This window comes from Siphateles boraxobius, unplaced genomic scaffold (genome assembly GCF_051911475.1).
Source record: "Siphateles boraxobius isolate OS27281-9 unplaced genomic scaffold, OSU_SipBor_1 7, whole genome shotgun sequence".
NCBI lineage: Eukaryota > Metazoa > Chordata > Actinopteri > Cypriniformes > Leuciscidae > Siphateles > Siphateles boraxobius.
Window position 1 is genome coordinate 9151532 of NW_027509197.1, and position 14923 is coordinate 9166454.

Consider the following 14923-nt stretch of genomic DNA (forward strand, 5'->3'; position numbering starts at 1 on the left):
GAAAGTAGAAATAACACTTTCTTTAATCTAGCAAACTCAAGAAATGGCAAACGGGTGAGACAGCATGTATAACACAAACAATACCGGACCTTGAAGTGAAGACAGGCAGGAACTTAAATACACAGTGAAGAAGATTACAAAATGACAGGCAGCTGTGAGGGAGGTGATCAGTGTCCATGGATACAGATTGGTGGCGGGAAACTCAGATGGGGAACACACGTGGCAAATCAAAACAAACAGAAAGTCCAAAGAAGCCTAATGGTGACACGACCTCACTCGTACGAATTTGTACGATTTTTGCTAAATTGTACATATTTTACAAGTTACCCAATTCGTATTTCATATGAATGACCTAACCCTGACCCCGCCCCTAAACCTAACTGTCACTGGGATTTTGACAAATTGTACGAATTCTTAAGAGTTAGGTCGTACGAATTCATACGAATCAGCCACATTTTACTTATAAAATTCGTACGAATTGGTCGTGAGATAGCGTTGGTATTGCAATGCAATAATAAAAAAAATAATACAAAAAATATATAAATTGCAAATAATTTTACACCCATGTTTTTGCATTTAATAGGCATTGGATAAGGATAAGTTTTTTGAGGAAAACATTTCTGGATTTGTTTTCCTCAAAAAACTTAATTTCTCTTCCACGGAGGAAAGAAAGACATGGATATCTTGGATGGCATTGGGGTGAGTAAATTATTAGGAAATTTTCATTTTCAGGTGAATTAATCCTTTAAAGGTTGTATCAGTGATTTCTGGCCCCAAAATAATTGTCTAATCTTTCCTAACGATCAGCTAGCTGCTCGCCCCTGTCAGTGATTGGTTGGAACACTGTTTATTTTGGCTTTGAGTGGTGGTTGTACCCATTTGTTTTTGTGTGGAGATCTCAGAGCCTAGGCTGCCTACAGAGACGCGGTTTTTGGACGGCATGCTTATGGGGCGGGCAGCTAGCTGATCGTTAGGAAAGATTAGACATTTATTTTGGGGCCAGAAATCACTGATACAACCTTTAAGTGAAGCCATTGTTCTTAACCTTTCACCTAGTCCATCTGTAGTAATGGAGTTTTGAATGACCCTCTGGGCTCCATTCTGCTTTTGAGAGCTCTCAAGAGAGCTCAGTATGGACAGATAAAGAGATCAGTTCTGCACTACTGTACAAATATAACCTGTCACAAATAAGCAGACTTTTATAGAGCTGTTAGAGTCTTAGATGTTCACATTCTCTTCACTGGAATCTCATGTAATTCAACCATAATCCACGAGAAGTCTCTTAGTAGGGACATAAAGCTCTTTGTATAGAAATAATATAAGCTGGTTTATCTGGCCATGCCTTCATCTGAGGTCAGCTGCTAAACAATGCAGCCTGTTAGAAGATTGATGTCATGATGGCAGGAACAATGCAGCAGTGATACTTGCTGTTTTAAGTAGCATTCTGTATCATCTAACCTCCTTGACTTCCACCTACTCAGCTAGATGCAAACTTTGGCCCTCGTTCATTGTAGTGGCCCCATTGCATCAGTGCCGACCCACATTCACATGATCAATATACTGTAGACCAGCTTTACACTTGCTCCACCTCTTGAATTATGATTATAGGTTCATATAGTTTTTCCCACTATGAACATGTTAAAGGTGAAATATATAGAACCTCCACCCTTTATTAGAAGCCGATACTGACTGTGCTGTGTGAGTAGATACTAGAAGATTAGTTAGTGTGGCCTCCTAGAGAGGATACTGAAATCTAGGCCAGTGTAGGATACATTCCTGTAGATTCAGAGATTGTCTCATCCATATTTACCCCAGTTCCCCAGTCCTCAACTGGGTTTTTATGCAATTTTCTACGTAAACATTTACTGTTTTATGTATGTGATAATGTAAACCCCTTCAGGCTGATGCAATACTCCTCCGCTTCGCGTCAGGGTCCTGATCACCCTGTCAGGGTTTATTCTGAGATAACAACCGGCTGGCTGTACATTATCTCACTTATTACCCGGCAACTTGCCACAGAAGTAAATAATTAGACACAAAATATTGATCTGAGTCGAAATATTGTAAATGGTCTTTAAACGCAAAGCTTCCATGGAGAGAGCAGTTGTTAGTGTGGCAAGTTCAAACTAGACTGACATTTAAGGTAAACAGTTACAGTCATACCACTTATTACATAGCATTTCGCCACATAAATAATTATGGGGAACAGAGATATTGATTTGAGATGAAACTGTTTTAAAATCATGCCTGTTCGTTATCTTATTATCCAACAGTGCACAAAACAATAGTCGCAAAATGGCAGCAGCTGTGTTTGTATGTAACAAGAGAGAGCAAGTCCACAATGCTGGATGACATAATTAAATAACTGGACACAAAATATTGAATTGACTGAATTTTAATATTTTATTAGCTCACCAAACACAAAACTTCCACAAAGAAAAAATATTCCTAGCAAGCGTATTACGCTGCTGACTTCAGAAACCCGGATGAGCCTGTGTTATCTGTTTTCAGCAGTTGTTATCTGGGAATAAAATACAGCTGGATGGAATACATTACATGCACTAATGTGTAGTGTTTGTTGTTACCTTTGACTTATGTTAATTAATTAAAGAGAGCATCCCTTATTTTAATGATGTGATTTCGAGTGCGACCAATTAGCCTGTTTCAGTATTTTATTTTATTTTATTTTATTTATTTTATTTTATACATTTAAAAATAAAAATGAACTTATAGTACTGTACACTAATGCTGTCCTACAGCTGACCTTAATGTTGTTGGCTGATTTTTGTGTTACGGTCCTTTCTAGTACAAAAAGAAGTACCGTCATTCTTAACCTTTCACTTTCACTTTCATTATTATATTAGATTTAATTTTTTAGATTTTTTTTTATTATATTATCTTATTTTAATATTTTAATAAATTGGTTATACATTTTTTTTAATTCAAAATTTAAATTTCTATTAGCTCTACCAAACCAGTAATTCGATTTAATGGCACTAATTTATATTTATCGATTTAATATGTGTCTAATGTTGTCAACCCCTGCTCTATCGAATGATATGTGAAAGAAATTACTACTGAAATGTCAACGCCAATTCATCCTGACCCATGAGGCCTGTCTAAAAGAAAATATATGTGTTTTATTCATGTCTGTTGTTCATTTTCATATCAGAACACTGATCCAAACTGAATGTTATTCATGAGGTAAGCTAAACCATGAAATGTAGATGAGGGCAGGTACTTAACAAGGCTCTTCATCCATATGTCTACACTGTCCCATCCCCCCGCCCCATCATCTCTTCATTCCTGTCCTCAACAACAGGGGATTTCAATCTTTAATGTCACCCCTAAATGTATGATCATCCTTATGCGAGGGACCCCATATTTTTTATATTTTTTGTGGGTCTAAAATATATTTGTAAAATATTAAGTTTCTATTGTTACATTATTACCAGTGTTATTTTAGCATCCGTTAGATACTATTACAGTTGAAAAAAAGAGGGGGAAAAGGATCTGAAAGAGTCTCCAAACTCCTTCCTGGAGGGCCACTGTCCTGCAGAGATTAGCTCCAACCCAAAGGCCTAAGACACTGATTAGCTGGATCAGGTGAGTTTAATTGGGGTTGGAGCTAAACTCTGCAGGGCAGTGTGTGTGTGTGTGTGTGTGTGTGTGTGTGTGTGTGTGTGTGTGTGTGTGTGTGTGTGTGTGTGTGTGTGTGTGTGTGTGTGTGTGTGTGTGTGTGTGTGTGTGTGTGTGTGTGTGTGTGTGTGTGTTTTGATAGTCCTTGTATATCACCTGAACCTGCTAATAATTGTTATGTTATGAATCAGCTTTTGTTTTTGTAATTTATTTTTTATTTTAACTTAAGTTGAAGTTTTAGGCATTTTCTTGTGTGTTTTTACACTTTTATAATTGTTATTTTTCAGGTTTATGTTATTTTATGTGGCCTGTTATTTTGACATTCTTTTCTGTTTCCTTTAGTTCCGGTTTCCCACTCTGTTTAGTATCAGTTCCCTTTCAGTCGAGAACGTCAGACGTAGTCGACGGTCGACTGAATTGGGATATCGCTAGAGAGCCTGTCTTCTTCGAGTACTATTGAACGAGCCAATGTAATTGGCGTGCGTGATTCGCATCACACACTCCGCCCCCGCGGCGCGGGTATAAATACGGAAGTGGATGCACGCACTAGTTGCCTTTCGCTTCGGAGCCGATCGTTTGATGTCTCTGAGAGTGCTGTTGTCTACAACGAGCGAGTGTGTCGGTGTTCTTCAGGAAGACTCTCCCAGTGCTGGTGTTCTACAGCGCGAGTGCAGCGGTGATCACGAGCTTTGAGCTCTCAACTGCTGTTTTAACAGCAACAAATTTCTAAATGTTTGTGTGTGTTGATGGCTGGTTAGAGGGCGGAAAAGTGAGTGCTTCACTGTTTCAGTTCTCTGTTCAGTGTTGCCGCGGTCATTCCCCTGTGTGCTCCGGCACTGGTGACGGTCCTATTTTCTGAAAGAGCAACACGGGTGCGTTTGCGTCTTTTTCAAGATGTCATTCCGCCCGTGCGTTTCTGGGTGCGGTCGTTCCCTGTCTCTCTCTGATGGTCACAACTGTTGTGTCACGTGTTTGGGCTTACAGCACGCTGAGACAGCTTTTGTGGACAGCTCATGTTTTCACTGTGGGAACATGACTGTCGCAGTGTTGAGGGCGAGACTCGCCTTCGTTCGCGGAGAGCGAGTCCCCATTACCATGCCCCACCCTCGGGTGCTGTGTGGGATGGGTGACCGGAGGATAGTGTTGAATGTCCCGCCCGGTAACCATTCCCTGTGGGCTCCTCACTCCTCCCTTCCACTGCAACCACTGGAGCCTCCTGTGTTGTCTGCTGGTCCATCTGTAATGGGTGGGCCAGCGATTTCACTCGGGGCTCCCCTGGAGGACAGGACAGCGATTGCAGCATCGGAGGGTGAGCTGACTTCTAGAGATGATGACTCGGCTGCATTGTCTCCCTCCGGGAGTTCAATGTTGCCCGAGCCGGATCCAGAATTATCAACTATGCTGAAACGGGCCGCCGAGGCTGCCGGGCTCGAGTGGAACCTCCACCGTGTCCCGTTCAGTCTCGGTTGGAATCTGGAGTTTGGTATCTTGGGGCGGGCCGCGCTGGTTCTCAGCTCGCCGCCCCAGTGCCTTTCTTTCCCGAAATGCATGGAGAGCTTATCAGGTGGTGAACAGCATCTTTCTCTGCCAGAAACTGCCTGAATAGCTTTTCCCCCTCAGTACCCTCGATGGAGGAACGGTGAAGGGTTGCGAGGTGTCCCTCCATTGGAGCGGTCTGTCGACACAGGTGCACCTGTGTCCGGCGGCCGCTGCCTTTTGGGGGGATCCTCGTCTCCCCCCTAGGGCCTGTGAGGTTTTGTCCGTTCCGACGGGCAGGGCTTACAAAGCCTGTGGACAAGCAGCTTCCTCTTGCATGCCATGGCGTTGCTGCAGGCTTGGGCACCCATGGCATGCACGAGGGTAGTCCAGACCGTGCGCTCATAGGTGAGCACCGCACTGCATCCGACCTCACCCTCCGGGGTGCGGGTGTCGTAGCGTGCGTGATCGGTCTGGCGATGTCCACCTTCGTGGTCCAGTAGTGCCTTCGTTGGCTCAGCCTGGTTGGTATGGCGGATGCGGACAAGGTTCGGTTCCTGGTCTCCCCAATTTCCCAGGTTGGGCTGGTCGGCGACGCGGTGGAGAACTGCATCCAACAGTTCTCTGGCGCTCAAGCGCAGACGGAGGTCATCCGGCACATCCTGCCCCGGTGGCCAGCTGCTGCCTCCACCCGCCGCCGGTGGCAGCTCCTCCGCCTGCTCGTCGCCGTGGGCGTTCCCTGGCTGCCGCTCCTGCTGGCCCGCCGCAGCAGCCTCGACCCAGGCCTTAGCATGGAGCCGGCCGCAGTAGAGACGCCCAGTCCGCTCCAGGCGCTGCCAAGCCAGGTGGCAAGCGACAGCGAAAGCATTCCGGAGCGGGCCGCCCAGGAATGGAGGAGATGCTCTTGGAGTGGCACGATCACTCCCTCCCCCTGGGTGAGGGCCGGGTGGAGCCTTTTGTTTGTGTGTGTGTCTGTTCCGCCGCTGGCTCCCTAAAAAAAAAAAAAAAAAAGCGGAGCAAGCGGTACCCACACTTCAAAGAGAGAGCAATTTCATCTGTTCCTGGGTCCCAAGAGGGCCAGTCTGGCAGGTGTGACCCTGTATAGCCTTACACCCCTCAGCTCCCCCTTGGTCGCCAGCAGGCAGCTTGGTGCGTTCGAGGACCCGGTCATCCGCCTTCTCACGCGCCCCCTGCCGCTTGTGGAGACAGGTAAGTGTTGCACAGCACACTAACACCACTCTCTCTACTTTGCTGCCCCACCTCAGGCTCGGCTACCCCGCTCAAGTCAGTGATAGTCATCACATTAGGTGTTGAGCAGACGTGCTCCTGAAAATTCAGTGATATTCATCACACCGAGTGTTGAGCAGTGCTCCTGACTTGTGCGTGCTTATCTTATCCTGCTGGCGAAGGATTTGATATAGCCGCTCCTCCAGCCGGTACGAAGGCCAGTTGTAAACTCGTTCTTCGTGCTACTAGGTGGTGGGTCGTGACCATCTTGGCCCAAGATTGGTCTGCAGCTTTGACCTGAAAGACATGTGCTTCAGATCTCTACCTCCCGCACCGCAGGCCATCCTGTGTGTTGCGTCTAAGGGTGGAGTATCAGTACAGTGTCCTTCCCCTCGAGTGCTCCAGAGCCCGTTGGGTCTTCAGGTCAACTGGAAGAGAGTAATCTCGCCCACGGGCTGAGTATCTCTTTTTTAGTTTTGGAGAGGTACTCGGTCCAACATGTCTCTCCAATGAGAATGTGTTCAGCTGGTGTTGAAGTGAGAAAGGGTCCCACTGAAAGAACTTTCAGAGGCTCCTGGGGTATATGGTAGTCGCAGCCTTTGGCTTCCTCCATATGTGACCGCTTCAGCGCTAGCTTCACGATCGAGTCCCGAGGTGACCGTGGCAGAGCAGCTCACCCTGTGTGACTATAGTTCATCCCGGTCTGCTGCCAAACCCTCTTCAACAGAGGGGCCATGTACAAAGGGCGTGTTTTAATGGGGGCCTGGGCGACCCCCGACTACACGGGCATTCGTGCCTCGAGTTGTCAGACATTGCGACCGTTGCGCAAGCTTCCCCTGCATGTCACAAACTCACCCGTCACCTCCTCCTTGGAGTCAGACGCTTCTGAGGGCGCCTTGTTCCACTCCTCCCACTTACTCAATCGTGCCGCCATCGAGCCTCACGACAGTTATAGCCAGGGCAAGTGGAGACTCCATCCCCTGGGTCCGGCTGGGTCATGACCATTCCGGGGCCGCTCAGTTGCCCCCCCGGTTTTATTTTTCCGCCAGTGTTTGGGTAAACCGAGCAGACTACCCTTGGACAAACACTGGGTCTCAGCTGCCCCAGGGGCCCGCAGAAATGCGTTTAACCCCAGTGAGCCTTCTAAAAGTGACTGCGACTCATGGTCGCCTTGCGCCTGCTCAAGTCAGTGAAATCATCACTCTTCATGTTGAGCAGAATTGCTCCTGAAACTCAGTGAAGTTCATCGCACTCAGGTGTTGAGCAGCAATGCTCCTGTAGCTCTGTGAGTTCATCACAGGTAGCTAAGTGAATTCGTCACACGCAGTGCTGAGCAGAAATGCTCCTGGTGCTCAGTGAAGTTCTTCGCACTCAAGTGTTGAGCAGAAATGCTCCTGCAGCTCAGTGAGTTTATCACACTCAGGTGTTGAGCAGTAATGCTCCTGAAGCTCAGTGAACTTGTCACACTCAAGTGCTGAGCAGAAATGCTCCTGTCGCTCAGTGAAGTTCTTCGCACTCAAGTGTTGAGCAGAAATGCTCCTGAAGCTCGGTGAGTTTATCACACTCAGGTGTTGAGCAGGAATGCTCCTGAAGCTCAGTGAACTTGTCACACCCAAGTGCTGAGCAGAAAATGCTCCTGAAGCCCAGTGATCGTCACATGTTGTGTTGAGCAATGCTCCTGTCTTTTGCGCCCGTCGCTTGCACCTACGTGCCAAGTCAGGAGAGGAACAGGTCTTCATAGTTGCCCCTTATTGGCCCAACTAGACCTGGTTCCCATCAACAGCAAGACTTCCTGACTTCCCCTGAAAACTCTTCGGGGACGGGGCACGATGGCACACGCGTTCTTCCCCCGCGGATTCCGGGCGGTCTTACATCTGAACGCGGAGGTTCAGGTGGCTATCACAAGAACATGTGATAGTTACCATCACTTCTGCGAGCACCCCCTAGAATTGGGTAGCGTGCTTACGCCTTTAGAAGTGGAACCTAGTCGTTGAGTGCGTCTTCTCTCCAGAGGAGATCCTGAAAGCTTTCGATCACTTCAGTGCTCTCTTTCCTGCAAAATGGGTGGCAGTAGGCTGTTTTCCTTCACCCTCAAAATGATGTTGCCTCGGTGTTTAAACGACGCTCATCGTGTTGCAGAAGTATGCAGGAGCACGTTCTGATCGTCAGGTTCCTGAGGAGCAAGGTCTTGTAAATCCTTGTGTCCCTCTTTATCCTCTTGGGCCTTGTCCCTGGTGCGACTGCACTGCAGAGACCGCCCCTGAGCCACTGCAGGCAGTGAGTTAAAAATTCTGTTATATCAGTTCTCCTGCTCGCGTGGTCTCTACTAGAGGGTAGGGACTTGCTCGCTTTCGGTCAACGTATTGTGCCTGGAGTCTGGGCCGGCTAACTCTCACAAGTTGAGACCCCGGCTCGGATTGTGCCCAAGGTTCCTACCTCTCCCGTAATAGGAGCAGGTGGTGAGCCTGCAAGCGCTGCCCTGGAGGAGGCAGATCCAGCCCTGGCTTCTCTGTCCGTTCGCTTGGACGTGTACAGAATGCAAGTCATAGACCTCAGACCAGCTCTTCAAATATCTGTGGGAATTCAGCAGAGAGGGAAGGCTATTTCCATGCAAAGTTGCACTTAGTGCTTGCCTTCATTTCGGCAAAGATCCGAGATGCAACATGTCCACTTAGGTGTTGAGCTCCTCTATGATGAGTGTAAAGTGCTCCGCCTGGGCGTTGACGATATGCTTTGCTAAAACAGATTCTAGAGTTGGGGGCTGGACGACACCTAGTTGAACCGCTGCCTCAGGTGGGCTCCCTTCTCATGAAGCCAGTTTCACCGTGAGCCCGGTTCAAGTGTCGGCTTGCTGCGCCATTCCCCTCCTATGGACTGGATACGTGCGCCTTTCTACTCCAGTTGAGTTCCCTTAAAATTGAACCCTGTTGAGTTCCTCCACACCCCTCCGACGTCGGACGTGCGGAACGTCTGGTGTTAGGCCTACCACTCGTAAGCAGTGTGGAACCTGTGTTAGGCTGGGTCCATATGTTGCGGTCCCTTCGGTGACCCCATATGTGTATTCTTCCACGATACGGCTCCCTGCGGTGAGCCCGTGTCTTCCCTCGGCAGAGTCTCTCTGCCATCACTGTCCGGTGTGTCTCCCCCCGTCTTAGGCTGGAGCCACCCCAGTGACATTCCATTTGTTAGACTGCCCGGTTTCCGCCCAGTTCATATGTGTATTCTCCACATTACCTCCCTCTGGGTTGGATGTGGCTTTCGCAGCGTCCCTTCCTTCCAACGTACGGGGAACGCTTTCCCAGTGGTCCTGTAGGAACAGCAGTGACTTCCCTGGCCTAAGCCCTGTCCTTCCCCGCCTTAAGTTTGCGGGGGCATCAGGAGGCTTTGGTTTAGGCACTGGAAGGTGGCAGCGTTAGTGGCGTGTTCAATGGGTGATCCCAATTCAGTCGACCGTCGACTACGTCTGACGTTCTCGACTGAAAGGGAACGTCCTGGTTGCGTATGCAACCCACCATTCCCTGAAGGAGGGAACGGAGGACGTAGTCCCCTTGCCACTACCGCTGGACCACCGCTGACCCCGGGTTACTCTCGGCTCCTCAGCGAAAAGCAACTAGTGCGTGCATCCACTTCCGTATTTATACCCGCGCCGCGGGGGCGGAGTGTGTGATGCGAATCACGCACGCCAATTACATTGGCTCGTTCAATAGTACTCGAAGAAGACAGGCTCTCTAGCGATATCCCAACTCAGTCGACCGTCGACTACGTCCTCCGTTCCCTCCTTCAGGGAACGGTGGGTTGCATACGCAACCAGGACGTTTTCCTTGGTTACAGATTATGTCCACGTTTTTTTTTATATAGTTACGCTATATATATATAGTGTATGTTTACACAACAAGGGTCAAAGTCCCTTTAGGCAAGTCATTTAATTTACCAACCATCTTTGAAAAACATCTGGGGCAGCTTTTTCAGTCATACAAGTACAGCTCCTATCTATTTGAATGGAAAACACATTTCATATTTGAAATCAATGAACTCTGACAACTGTCTCATAAATGGGGGTTTTAAGGCCCTATCACTCTGAGCACGACGTGATAAAGCTAAGCGAATCGACGACGAATGGAACTTTCACACTGAACGCGAAACGATTGACCTTGAGCTCATATGTGGCGCTGACCGAGAATACATTTTTCCCTACAGTATGTATCTCATAGGTTTTCCCATTACACCAGTAAATTAAGATAAATTATGTTTGATACTAAACAGAAGAAGCCATCATCAAGTGTGTGTAATAAAGTGGATTTTGATTTTTTTTTTAAATGGCCAGACGTGACTTATTTGTTGTGTTTTATAATAAACTGAACGCTACACCTGCTTAGCATTTCTCAAATAAGTTAAGTGTTTCTCATTCTTTATTGTTATAAAAATACCCAGAGCTGCATGAAAAAAACATACAGAGCATTTATCTTCATTATACAGTATATTTGTTTGGCTTTTTCTCTCAGTTGTTTATGTGCGGAACTCAGAATCAGGAAATTAACACATCGTCATCATTTGGAAGGGCAGGAGTTACGATCACATAATATGATTGACAGCTCTAGAGTGAATGAGTTCTCTGACTCAAAACAGACACACACAGAAGAAAACAGCGCACTGTAAACTGTAAGCTCATCAGATCAAATAATTCAGTGGAAAATTAAATTCTGTATAAAGAGTATGTAAGAATAATTCTGTTCTCAGACACCAATGATAACACTCAATATCCATTCTCTTCTCTGTTCCGGAATACATTTCTTTGGTGTTTACACAGAATTTTAAATAGCACCACCACTTTTTTTTGTGCAACAGCAGTGACTCGGGAAAGCTCAAATCTTATTGAACGGCTCGTTTCATCGTGGGGGTGACGGGATAAAAATCGACGCATTGTGTGTGTGTTTCTTAACAATTATGTGTTTTTCGTGTACAGATGACAACATTGTCAAGACGATCCCCATTCACCCGGATCTGTGATAACGACTAAAAACGCTTTATGCTGCCAGGCCAGTAGTTGGCGATGTCACTTTGTAAATAATAATAATAATAATTTGTTACATTTATATAACGCCTTTTCTGGGACCTCAAAGTGCTTTACATAGAAGGGGGAATCTCCTCAACCACCACCAATTTGCAGCATCAACCTGGGTGATGCGACGGCAGCCATATTGCACCGGAACGCCCACCACACACCAGCTTACTGGTGGAGAGGAGACAGTGATGAAGCCAATCAGTATATGGGGATGATTAGGAGGCCATGATGGACAGAGGCCAAGGGGCAAATTTGGCCAGGATGCCGGGGTTAAACCCCTACTCTTTTATCCAAGGACATCCTGGGATTTTTTGGGGAGAGTCAGGACCTCGGTAAAGAAACACTACGTGCCTGTAGACTAGACATATTCAGTAATACACATAAGCATGTTGTCATCGTTTTCACAAATTCGCATTTTTGTAGTTTACATGGAGACAATATCATTTTCACAAACTTGCATTTTGAAACCTGTAATTTTAGCCCCCCAATGAACAGCCAAAACGCTTAAAAAGGTTTCCATTTCTAGTTGTCATGTAAGTTCCCCTTAGTTCAATTAGCATTGTTAACTTTATGTGGTTAGCCATTTCTACTTGTTATCTCCAGTGATCTCCTGTATTTTGAGTTTATTTAAATAAATACAGTTCATTGATTACTCCTTCATCATATCTTTGTTTACTGTTAGGTGTATTATTTATTTATTTATTTATTTATGTACTTACTTAAATCTAATTCATTTAGACCCCTGCTCATCAATATTGTAACTGCATCCTTTCGCCATTGTTTTCATTAAAGTCCCCCTGTAGTCGAAATTGTATCCCTTAAAACTAATCTTTGATCACCAAAATTATATATTTAAACATTTTTCCTTGAAAAAAAATTGTCATGCCTTAAAATAGCTTGAATGTAACTCTACACCCTTGCCTCATTTAGTATACGCGGTTCTGTGAAAATACAAATTAGCCCCGTCTCCACTCCCTCACACCAGCTCAGAGATCCACTCGTTGATGATCACACGTTGTCGTGATTGGTTACAAAGTAGTTTATGACGTCAGAAACACCAATGATTTCAAACCGTGTTTTTGAGACTGTCTTTGGTTCCAACGCAGTTTCAAGGAGAAAATACTCTGCAATTGTTTTGGCATTTGAATGTGTACATGGTTTGTCTTAAAGCATATTAAAAACACAACATAGACATATAAACAACATTAAAAGCATGATTTTCACCAAAAGGGGACTTTAAGACTCCTAGACTATATTAGACAACATTGGGGCAATCTGCAATCCAGATTAATCAGGAAATAAATCTGCTGAAATAGTAAGCCTGTGGAAAAACAGACGATGTAGACAGAGTTTCAACCACCAGAAATGGACTACAAGATGGTGAATTACACCATGCAAATTGCGTTCCACACAGAATGCTTGTTTTGGGCGTGTTTGTGTCATTAAGCATTTTTGCATAATTCCTTTCAATATGAGGTGCTAAAATAAGACAGACCATACGTTCGAATAAATCACGCTATATTAGCAGCTGCAACTATTTTCCCAGAGGGTGTTTTGGCACATATTTTCAGTGTCAGAACTGCATCTGAGTGTCCTAATCAATGGGACTTTTGTGTGTCAGACTATATATGACGGGAAGGCAGCTATATGTGCCAGAGCTCCAGATACATGGTCTCCAAGAGCTCGCCATTTGTCATTTTTCATAGGCTAATTATGCATCGTTTTTGGTTATGTGACTCCCACATTAATGTTTTTAATCTCCTTGAGATAATTGCAAGGAGAGGACACAGGGAGAAATAAAATAGTGAACAGTGTTTGTTTAACCTCATATGTCATTCTATCACTTCACAGAAATGATCTCCAGGCCACCAAAGTAACATTCGACATGCATGTTCATTGATGACAAAGTCTTTTGAAGGACTTGATGGACTTCATCATCGTGGGTGATGCATATTGTTCAGATGTTAAATTTCATATGAATCCATCTCTCAAAATGGTCAACAATCTGATCGCCAGTGACATAACACTCAGGCTGGCTGATTAAACGACTTCCGGCCCTTTCACATTTCCTTCCTTTCCAACCCTCTGTTTTTCATCCTTTCCTTCCGTTCTCTGTAAGACATACATTACACGCACATCCTCCCACTCATGCAAACAGTCCCAAAACAGCATGTGCATCTGTGCTGCGCTGAGATTAAGTCTGACGATTGAAATCAATGATCTCTGCTTTACTCCAGTTCTCTCACTGCTTTCTCTGGCTGACTGAATGATTCATCCTCTCGTCATCCCTGGACTGAGTGGGATGCGGAGGCGGAACTATGTGGGACTGTGTGGAGGAGAGTGGCAGGTGCACAGATCCACCCCCACAAACAAGGAAGCGAGTTGAGACGGAATCAGAGTTCAATCCCCTTCACCACTGACATAAAAGGATGGGACCGCACTGACTGAGGATGTATAACTGTGGAGCACTTTACCCTCTTGAAAATCCAACTTTTACTTCTAAACTTTTGCTTTACCATGAAAAAATAAATGTGAGAAATGTCTGTGCGCATCATATGTTATCGTTCTCTGTGTAACCCTGTTCTATCTATGTTCTATTTTCCGAAGTATAATCAGACGTTAGTGGGTGAAGCTTACGTTTACCCAACAAAATGATATATGAAACATAATTGGATGGTCTAAATTAATTAATCTATGAACATGTTAAGGCTTCAATAATATCTTCAAAATGTTGTTTTAATTATTTGCACATGCTGATTTTGGGTCTCCGGGATCCCATGGATGGATGGATCAATCAATCAAGAAAACAATTTAAATTCAAGTTAAAATTCAACTGCAAAAATCAAGACATAAGAACAAAAATATTTTCGCATCGACATCTAAGGAGGGTAACATTTTACAATAAAGTTTGTTTGTTAACATTAGTTAACTACCTTAGTTAACACGAACTAAGAATCAACAATACTTCTTTAGCATGTATTAATCTTAGTTAATATTAATTTCAACATTTACTAATACGTTATTAAAATTAAAGGTTGTATTTGTCAACATTAGTTAATGCACTGTGAACTAACATGTACAATGAACAGCTGTAATTTTATTAACTAACATTGACAAAGATTAATAAATTCTGTAACAAATGTATTGCTCATTGTTAGTTAATACATCAACTAAATTTAAACTAATGAACCTTATTGTAAAGTGTTACCCTAAGGAGCTTCTAAAGGGACATGCTGAAGAAAAAGAAAATATGGGATGGCGAGAGAACGCAAAAGCATTGAAATATATTTTTTCCTCCCGTCTTATAATTTTTTTTTCCATCACCATGTCCCTTTAGGGTCTCCATAAACACCAAATGTCAAAATCAAAATTTAAACAGGAAGCTGTTATTCTGCTATTTTCTCTCTTCTGTCTTTCTGTATCCCCCCTCCCCCTCAAACAATACAAATGACCTCTAACAGAATTCATCATGGACTCAACAGTTATTAAACCTATATATCTCTAGAATTGCATATCTCT